The 9,106-nt window shown below is 47.9% G+C and overlaps 1 long non-coding RNA gene across 2 annotated transcripts; it reads right to left on the bottom strand.

Moving 5' to 3' along the window:
* Nucleotides 1-2,093: 2,093 nt before the first annotated feature.
* Nucleotides 2,094-6,137, bottom strand: LOC149324999 (uncharacterized). Of its 2 annotated transcripts, XR_016286254.1 has the most exons (4): nt 5,827-6,137; nt 5,433-5,501; nt 4,854-4,918; nt 2,094-2,229 (listed from the first exon to the last, which is right to left on the bottom strand). It is a non-coding gene; the product is annotated as an uncharacterized LOC149324999 (long non-coding RNA). The 2 variants fall into 2 exon arrangements; XR_016286253.1 differs by lacking the exon at nt 5,827-6,137 and having other exon boundaries at nt 5,433-5,529.
* Between the last annotated feature and the right edge of the window lie 2,969 nt (nt 6,138-9,106).

Genomic DNA, 9,106 nt, shown 5'->3' with positions numbered 1-9,106 from the left:
GCTCGCTGGCTGCCCTTGTCGTCGCTAAACCTAGCCGATTTCACATAGATGCTGTAGCTGAATGCGCTTCGAAACTGGCCAGCACTTAGGTGCTACCCTCGGCACCGTTTTACTCTGAACCCCGCGTCATAGGGAAATAAATATATGCTCGGTTTCCGCGACCCCTTCAGGAGCGGAGCTATAGCAGAGGCCAGGCGAACTCCAGAGCAGCAGCAAAGCGGCTATGGGAGGAAATTTGTATGGCTGTTATCGCTTCTACCAACAACTCGACATTGGCTAATGATACTCTATCCCAGAGCTTTGGTCGTGAACAAACAATACCAGTGCATTTTTCTGACGCCGGCATCCAGGCTGGCAGGCCGGCCCCGAGAAGCTAGCGCGCCCTTACGATTGTATGGCCGTAAGGGCGGAGGAGTAAAACAAGCACTGAACTCCCTTGGGGTATGCAGGAGTGGAAATGCCATTTTACTCTTTTGTCAAGAGGAGTGAACAGGACCTTTCACTCTTTCTCGTTTGTAGAGAGAGTAGATTGAGACCTGCAGGAGTAGCGAGGCTCTTTTACTCTTAATGCAGGAGTAGCAGTTCTTAGAGTGTAGAATATATTCTAGGCACCATACCGGCACGGCGCACACCTGTAGTTGTAAGACGGCGTCCAAGATGGCGACTTACACGCGTGGACCGCTTTGATAGCTCAGCTTTACCCCCCTGAGGTAATATGGTTCCAGAAATTTCTTGGACCCCCTTTATTTGCATCGCAAACTTCAGCCAGCCAGTGATCAGGACTGCTTTATTTTAGCGTGGACCTGGAAAGCTTGCTGTTTCTTTTGCAGAGAAGATTCCCATTTTTCGCCTAATTCCTCTTCAGATAAGTGCGCCCTCTTTGCTTCTCAGTGTTCCCTTGAAGCCACCCGTAGTTGTTCGATGGCCTCCTTAATTTCCTTTTTCCGCCAGCTTCGCGGCTTCGTCTTTCCTCTCTGGTGGTTTACTCCCTTTATTTGTTTCCGTTTTGTACTCATGAGTAGTTATAAATGATTATAATCCCACTTTTCCATCAGGCGTTCCACTGTTGGTTCCTCTATGCCGGCTGCTGTTAGCGCTAATTTATTCAGCGTTTAATTTTGCGTTCTCTTTTCGACTTTTGTGAAGGGTAGTGGTGGCGCCATCTGACATCGCTGAAGGAAAGCGCCACGACCGAAAAGTGCCGAGGCGAGCGTTGCAATACGAGCGGCTAGCTTCGAAGGCACCGCTCGGGCCATGTCGTCTGCTTTAGCGCGTCGAATATATTGTTCGGCCAACGCATTTTGAAAGGTATCGTAAAGAATTAAGTGACTTGACGGTGATTTACCAATAAAAGATATCTTGTCCGCTTCCTCACCAAGTGTTGTCTGCTTTCACAGCTCTCTCTACACGAACACAAGACGGCGAAGTATCGTGTTGTGTTTCTCAGTTTGCATCCTGGCTTGTGGCGGTGAATTTTATTATTCTTTTCTGCTGTCGCTGACGTCCTTGCTTCATTGTGATGTGATGTGTAGAGCGGCTGTATGGCTATTTGCACCGGAAAGGAGAAAGTGTGGTTGATACAGTCGGGCTCCATGCACCACGTCCGCAAGGAGTTCAAGTTGAAGTTTCGCCGCCGACCACCGTCTCGTTGCGCAGTTTCGAAACGGTGCCGCAAATATGAAGAAACCTGGTCGGTCATGAGGCAGCTAAGAAGCCATGAGGAACCCAATCAACCAGTGTACATTCAATGGACGTCCGAGGTATGTCCTTTACTGGATATACGGATATCCGTGGGAGATCCACCGACGTCCAACGTCTCTCGCACGGACCTCCGACGGAGGTACAAATATAATTATTTAGACTGCCGACAGATATCCATCTCGGATATCCGCCGGTGGATCTTTTGAGGATATTTGCAGGTAATGCATTCTTCACCATTATGAGGCAAGCCAGAACTACAACCACCAATCAGTGCACCTCCCAGGGTCACTGGGCTTATTAAAAGCCCGCAGAGTGTCTGAAATCGGACATACACCTTGCTATATGTAATATGCATGAATCTGTAAAGCAATCGACCAAAATGGCAAAGCATATCAGTCGGGATGATTTTATTATGACATAAATGCCGTCTTCAGTCTTCATGAGGAATTCATCAAGCCGGCCATACACAGCAGCAGGAAGGATACTGTACAGACCATGATGAATTTGTAGACAAGCCGGGGACGTCTTCTGCAGAAAACAGTAAACATTAAGTTCTGAATATGTCATTAAAGCAAGCGAATTTGACAGGCACCATTCAGTTCTATGCAGTAACTCCACCGTGCCATGTAAATTAGTCATCTGCAGCTCCGAAAGCATGTTTACATCTTGAACAACTAGTAAGTCGTAAGCAACAGAGGTGACAATATTTCTTGCTATACAAAATATTTTGCTTTTCCAAAAAAACTGCAAAAACAAATGCCCCACAGCAGAGCTTTGTACCAGTTCATGAAAAAGGCGTTTACATTGCAAGCTTGAAGGAATTGGTGAGCGCTATAAAAACACGGAAAAGGGATGAACACACAGGATGAAGCGCTTTCTAACAACTGTTTAATCTCAGAAGAAACATGACCATATACACACATTTGGCGTCATATCATACACAGAAGAGGGAGGAACACGCGCTGACAAGAATGAAGGAAAAACAGGTAAAAACTATGCGCGCTTAAAACAGCCGAAGATTACTATTCTTGAGGTAGAGAGAGACTCTTTAATGAAATTCAGAGAATTTAGCCGGCGTTTAAAAATTGCTGGCATGCTACTCTGCGTAGGAAAGGGAATTTGGGAGAAAAAGACAGAAGGAGAGCAGCGTGGATGAGGTAAAAGAAAAAAACGAAGATAAAATGCGGTATGCTAATTCTGTTCCCCCTAACATCACTGAAGGGGAGCTGACGCATTGCTTATCTGGAGCAACGTGCATTGCAAAAGCTTCGATAATTTCTCGTTCCCGTCAGTTTCTAGCCCTACCTATTACCTTGGTGTTTTTTAGCAAGGGTATGCATTTAGTGTGCGAAATGAGGTGCCAGATTCCCGGATTTCACAAGTTGTTCACATGATCTTTTGTGTTCCCGGAGCCTCTTAAGGCATCTTCCTGTTTGCCCTACGTAAGTTAGTTGGCAGCTGAGCGGAATGCTGTAAATGACGTTTTCGTCACACTTTACATAGGTGTTTTCGTGTTTGATGTTGCACCCAGGTTTCTTTTTTGTGGTCTTCATTCTCGTTGACCTTTTTGCACATTCCAATGAGCTTATTGGGAGCTGAAAAAACCACCTGGACTCCGTACTTGTTAGCTGTCCTCCTTATTCTGTGGGAGATATTGTGAACATACGGCATCACGGCAGGGCGTCCCTCGTAGCTCGTTTTCTTAGTTTTGTGGGACCCAGTAACTTCTCTTAGTAAGCTTTCAGCAGTACAGCAAAGTAACTGCTCCAGCTAACCGCTCTCCTTCAATCGGGAGACCTGTTGGTCTACGCTGTGAATTATCAGTCATTCTAGAATTGTAAAGCGAGCTGTAGCTACGTCTTGCCTGAAACCAGCTATAAAAAAATCTTGCCCCACCTCGATATTTCACAGCGTAGACCAACAAGTCTCCCAATTGAAGGAGAGCGCTTATCCGGAGCAGTTACTTTGCGGCATTGCTGAAAGCTTACTAAGAGAAGTTACTGGGTCCCACAAAACTAAGAAAATGAGCTACGAGGGACGCCCTGCCGTGATGCCGTATGTTCACAATATCTCCCACAGAATAAGGAGGACCGCTAACAAGTATGGAGTCCAGGTGGTTTTTTCAGCTCCCAATAAGCTCATTGGAATGTGTAAAAAGGTCAACGAGAATGAAGACCACAAAAAGAAACATGAGTGCAACATCAAACACGAAAACACCTATGTAAAGTGTGACGAAAACGTCATTTACAGCATTCCGCTCAGCTGCCAACTAACTTACGCAGGGCAAACGGGAAGATGCCTTAACAAGAGGCTCTGGGAACACAAAAGATCATGTGAACAACTTGCAAAGTCCGGGAATCTGGCACCTCATTTCGCACACTGTAAATGCATACCCTTGCTAAAAAACACCAAGGTAATAGGTAGGGCTAGAAACTGACGGGAACGAGAAATTATCGAAGCTTTTGCAATGCGTCAGCTCCCCTTCAGTGGTGTTAGAGGGAACAGAATTAACCTCCCTCAAGAACAGTAATCTTCGGCTGTTGTAAGCGCGCGTAGTTTTTACCTGTTTTTCCTTCATTGTTGCCGTCAAATGTGTGTATATAGTCATGTTTCTTCTGAGATTAAACAGTAGTTAGAAAGCGCTTTGTCCTGTGCGTTCGTCCCTTTTCAGTGTTTTTATAGCGCTCACCAATTCCTTCAAGTATGTATTTCCAACTCGCCCCAGTAGTAGCTCTTTTGTCTTTTGCATTGCAATACACCACAGCTACTCCCACAGGCAGTCACTTCCATACTGATGGTCAAAAATATTCAAGTGCAACAGTAGGTATCCTTACCACATCGTTGCAAGCTAGCTAATGATGTCGATTTTCCGAAAATATTTATTTTTGCATTGCCTGGCCAGGCAGTCAGCTGAAATTTGTTCAATAAGATCGAGTATCCATGTCCCCTCCTGATTCTAGGCTTTTGATTAAATTGCTCTGGCTAACAGCACAGGGAACATATTTCACAAAGAACTCTCATCCCACAAATTTTTATCCATTATTGTACAAGTACACTGCAGTATAGCTAGATACCCTCCGCTGCACAGAGCAAACACAAGGAAAGTATCCATTATGTGACAGGGTCAAACTTGCACTGTAGTTCAAACTTACCTGAAGGTTGCTGCTGTAAGCTGCAGGTACTATATAGCTGCTAGCTTAGGTCCGTCACATCCACACTGTATGGACAAGAAAATAAATTACGAGAGAGCACCTTATACTGCACGTTGTCAACGATGCAGCAAAACACAATCTCTGTCGAAACTACAATGCCCACAGGGTTCACTGATGAATCACGCATCAGGGCACTGACAGCATATTTGATGATCCACAGCTGCACAGGAGTAAGGAAGAGAGGTCTGGTCACAATCCAGGAACATGTGGCTGTAGGGGTGTCATATATGGTCCTGCTATCTGGGTCAGCATTGAGCCCTGTGGGCATAACATGTTTGGCAAAGTTATACCACAGCACTGCAAGAGCTCATTGCACTCAGTGATTGGGAAGTAAGTGAAAAATGTGACTGAAGCTCGCAAATTTAACACAACAGTCAAGCTGTCCTAAACAATGCTACTGCACAGTGCAAAGTACTGTGTAGTGAGTGGATGGTTGGAGACTTCCATTTGGCAAGCCTAATAAATAAATTGATAAGCAGTGGAAGTATGCACAACTTTTATATGACATTTTCAACCTACCTGTGCTTTCCACGGCTTGGCATAATTAATGTAGGCACCAATACACTCGGTAGCCGGGCCACATCCACACTGCAAAGGCAACAGAAAAGTAAGAAAAACTAAGTCGTGAAGCACTGAAAAACTAACAACGTCCTGGCACTATGCTTTCCTTGCATTCTGTTTTATCGTAATTATGAACCTACGCGCAATTGCCTTAAGATTCACACCATGCAACTACACACCGTCTCAACTTTTTTTCACAAACACGAGAAACACGTTTGCGGCAGCTAATGCAGTGTGTTTGCAACTTCCACTCCGTGGCAAACAAGTAGCGCAACAGAGTACAATTGCGTTAATGCGCTTTAGTCATCCCACAGCAACACCCTGAAAGTAATTTTCAAGCACAGTTACTTACCTCACAAGTGTTAACACCATGGCCGCTTCTTTCATCCAAAGCAACAAAGCATGTCTCGGCAAGGGGTCAGGCGACACCGGAGCTTTTTCGCAAGAGCTTCAGAATCAAACGAACGTCTTTTCGAGCGCGTAGATGACACATCACATTTGTAGCACAGCCAAGCAACCACAGAGCGAACAAACCGCACATTGCAGCAAAAGAAAACGTCGAAAGGAGCACCACGCGACGAAAACCAACGAGACCATCGCGCCACAAATATTGGCTTGGCTGATAGATTGGATTGGGTTGACTTTTAGGCTTACCGCTCTGCCGCGGCCCCTGGTAGGAGTTTATTCGGGTTTGTTTTCATGGAAGGCAGCATGCATGGCTACATATGCCTCGGTTACCTCGAAGGAGTGCTGCAGGGCGTTAATTATGAGCACTGGCGCCAGAAAGCCAAGCGATTCGTTTAATTCTGGTTCTTTTACATCAACACCATAGTTGAGTGATCTTAATCAATCTGAATATTAAACTAGTTGGTGGTAGAAATGTGATTGTGTGAATTTTGGCATTGGCAAAATAGAATTTGTTTTAAAATGTTCGTCTGAGGGAAAACAAATTATATATGCCATGTAAGCTCACATCCCAAGAGGGATGTTTACGGATACTCCTCGGACATCCGCCGGCGGATGTCCGCCAGCCATCCAAAAACGAACTTCCCTCGTACATACACAGAATCTCCGATGCGTATATCCGAATATGGACATATGTAGGCATGCCCTATGGACATCCCAGCCTGGCACTGGAGATTCGGACCTTACTCGGACCTACCACGGATATCCGTGGTTGACTGGGAAGCTAAGACGGGATCAGCGGCACTCGACGGAGCATCTGAAAGCGATCCCCCTGCTGGGCTGATGTTTGGAGTACGCTCGTCCGCCCCGCGCCGGCCCCTAACAGAGAGGGGATGGCGGCCTTATAGGGAACACAAGCTCAAGTTTGGCAGCGCGACGCCAGCGCCGCAGCGGCGAGCAGCGGAAACTCGGGGCGCCGCCGGAGCAGACGCCTGGTAGCTTTGTGTGCATGTGCGACGGGAGAGTCGCGCGAGGCGCAATCTTCGCGCTGACAGACGCGGTCTGGGCGAAGCAAAAAGGAGGTAGTACGAAGGCCGTAAAGTAAAAACCAAAGCGTATCTTTCGGCAACGACGTCGCCCGCGGCCGCGCCGGGCGGCGAAATGCGCAGCTCCCTCGCTGCCGTAGTCGTCGCTAGGCCTAACCATTTCGCATTGATGCTGCAGCTGAGGGCATTTCGGAACTGGCCAGCGCGGTAATAATTGTGCTACTCGCGTCACCGTTTCACTATGTTCCTCGTCACATAATAAACAAAGACGTGATCGATTTCCGTGATGCCTTTCCCTGGTGAAAATCTTTCCCAGCCTACTGGTTTATGGAACAATTTCCAGCTGGTACCAGTTGGAACCAAGTGGAACCCAGATGGTTCCAACTGGAACCCACTGGAAATTGTTCCATAAACCAGTTGGGCTGGAAAAAATTTTCGCCAGGGTTAACAGCGGAGCCAGGTGACAACAGGCGAGCAGGACTGGGCATCAGCAAAGCGGCTTTGGAAAAGAAATATGCTTGTATCGCAGTTATCACTTCTACCAGCAGCTCGGTATTAGCCAACGATCCTCAAAAATGATTCATTTTTGACGTTGCTCTACTCCAGGGCATGAATGAACGCGAACAAACAATATTAGCGTATTTTTCTGACGGCGGCGGCAGGCAAACAGGCCAGCAGGCCAGCCCTGAGAAGCGCGCCGCTGCCGCTGTCATCATGACGCTTGTACGACTGCGGTGCACATCAATACCTCATGACATCCTCCTCCATCTCCCAAGGTGGAGTAGAATGTTGATGAACTGTTGACTGGTCGCATATGTCCTTTCGACTCGCACGTAAGTGGATCGCCCTGCGCATCGCATGCAACAACTGACAACTGCGATCAACAAGTGTCTCGCTTTATTTCGCAGAGCTGATAGTACTTCGCATATTTCGAGCATATAATTACGCAGTGGACTTATCTCTAGTTACATGTCATACAGTAGGACGTAATTACTCACTCGAGAAACACATTTTACAGCCTCGTCGTCGATCGTCTGCTCCACACAGTAGACGCGACTAATCAGTTTCCCCCCTTTAATTTAGTTTGCATTGCGGAACTGCGCGTCAGTCTGAACGATCTTATTGCGGCTCATGCAGGCAATACATCGCGACAGCGCGGGCGCGTGCTCGTGCAAGAAAGCGCGCGTGCAAAGAAGCGTGGTGAAAGCAACGCCAGCAGCGAGCAGCGTCCCAGTTTTTACTTTTCTCCCATAGATGGCGCTGCACATCAGGCGCAGCAGCGCCACCAGGCGATACTTTGGGAGCCTATAGGGTGGAGATGCGCCAAGATCTAAGCCCGGCAGACGAAACCAGTAGAGTTGCATTCTGCCAGTCCGAGCAGCAGCAGATCGCAGACGACTGTGGACACGTTGACTTCTTGGTATTCAGTGACGATGCGCTTTTTAATAGTAATGGCCACGTAAACAAGCGAAACACTGTATTTTGGGGCAAAGAGCAACCCTCGTTTTGTTTGCACAAAGGCCGTGAGCTCCCCACGCATCGTTGTGTGGTGTGGAATTTGGCCTGAAGGAGTGATCGGCCCCATTTTTCTTTGAAGAAACGGTCACTGCTGAGTCGTATCTACGCCTCATGGAAGAAGCATTCCTGCCGGGGCGGGTGGAGGGCCACATGCCGCAAGGTGGCGCCCCCTACAGCAGCCAAGGGGCCAAGAAATTTCAGGTCGGTGGACGGGCGAGGGTGGCCACCACGCTCGCCAGGCTTGCCTCCTTGCGATTTTCTCCTGTGGGGCTAAATCAAATCAGCGCTGGAAGCCCATTCAAGAAATGAAAGACCGCACCAAAGCACAGTTCACCACAACCAGTGACGAGCTTCAGTGTGCGATGAGTACGCCCAGAGGCTGCAGCCTATCGACGCTGCCGGTGGTGGTGAAAAACTTTATTAATACCCAGAGAGAGTGTCGAGGTCAGAAGACCCCGCTACATGGTCGGTATCCTTAGTCCGGGACACCGCGCGACGAGTCCCCGTCTCGCGCCCGCTTCACTAGAGCCCTTTGGGACTCCAGTGCAGAGCAGTTGAGGAGGGCAGCCTCCCATGCCTCTCGGGTGGGGATGGGGGAAGGGGAAGGTGAGGATTTTGAGCACATGACCACACCATGTGAAAGATATCGCAGATCTCTTCACA

The sequence above is a fragment of the Amblyomma mixtum genome, chromosome 10 (genome assembly GCF_055824585.1).
Source record: "Amblyomma mixtum isolate Tamu chromosome 10, ASM5582458v1, whole genome shotgun sequence".
Taxonomy (NCBI): domain Eukaryota; kingdom Metazoa; phylum Arthropoda; class Arachnida; order Ixodida; family Ixodidae; genus Amblyomma; species Amblyomma mixtum.
Note: the sequence above shows the minus strand (reverse complement) of the source record. Positions and strands in the feature narration are given on the sequence as shown.